At 40.8% G+C, this 1,116-nt stretch overlaps 1 pseudogene; it reads left to right on the top strand.

Moving 5' to 3' along the window:
- The first annotated feature begins 796 nt into the window (after positions 1 to 796).
- LOC145391100 (5S ribosomal RNA) lies at positions 797 to 915 on the top strand (annotated as a pseudogene).
- The last annotated feature ends 201 nt before the right edge of the window (positions 916 to 1,116 follow it).

Raw genomic sequence — 1,116 nt, 5'->3', positions numbered from 1 at the left:
TACGGAACAGAGAGAGATAATGAACACTTCGAGTGAGAATACTAAAATCACTACTGTCCCGCAACGTTCCAGGTTCAAAAACAAAAGAGTTAGGTAAAATTACAAGTTAAAGTTTAATGCTCAAACTAACAACTAAACATTCAGGACTCATAAGGATAATGTAATGGCAAAACAGGTTACATATATGGTTAACTGCAACAGCCTCTATTAATACGAATTTAGGAAGAACAAATTTATCTAAGTCAGCCCTGATAAATGAGAGAACCGAATAATGCTCACTTAAAGTAAGATATAATATTATTACAGATACAAAATATTATTAATTCTGGCTGACACCAAAAACTTCGCATGAATCACAAAAACCTTACCAGGCCTGCGAATTAACGCCTCAGGCTATACAGTACAAGAAAAATGGTAATAACACTTATACTCAAATTATACAGCAGCTAGATGGCTGGAGATTTCCTGAGCACTCACAAAAATAATAATTCACTATACAGGGGAGGACAGAGATGTGAACAAAATGAGGAGTAGATCTAAGTGGCAATTAATGCAGAGACTGAGCTCATTATATAGGGGCCGGCAGAGCTTGATTCAACTTGCAAGAAGGACGCGCAAATGAGGCACAGAGGACGAAGAGTTGACACTCCTGCTCTGAACAACAGAAAGAACGCCTTACTCTACTATAAGGGGGAGAAGGGGGGAATGAGGTAGAACACGCAAGCCTGGTCACTATGGAAGCCACGAGGCGAATCGTGATCAAACATGCAGCATACTGTACGTTAGAATTATACAAAGGAACGGCCATACCACGTTGAGTACACCGCTTCCCGTCCGATCAGCGAAGTTAAGCAACATTGGGTCAGGTTAATACTTGGATGGGTGACCGCCTGGGAACACCAGATGCTGTTGGCATCCCTACGTATCAAGTGGGGTTGGTGGAGGATTAGTGCCCCTCCCTGTAAAAGAATTAACTCTAAGCCCTTGGCCACCCCGTCTGGGATACATGGCGTCTGGCAATGAATGAATGAATGAATGAATGATGAAATCATAGGCTATGTAACAATATATATATATATATATATATATATATATATCAGCAGCAGCAGCGGTTGA

Source organism: Coenobita brevimanus, chromosome 16, assembly GCF_032717465.1.
Source record: "Coenobita brevimanus isolate Jiangsu-jjx chromosome 16, ASM3271746v2, whole genome shotgun sequence".
Taxonomy (NCBI): domain Eukaryota; kingdom Metazoa; phylum Arthropoda; class Malacostraca; order Decapoda; family Coenobitidae; genus Coenobita; species Coenobita brevimanus.
The sequence above is the reverse complement of the archived record's forward strand: the minus strand, read 5'-3'. Positions and strand labels throughout refer to the sequence as shown.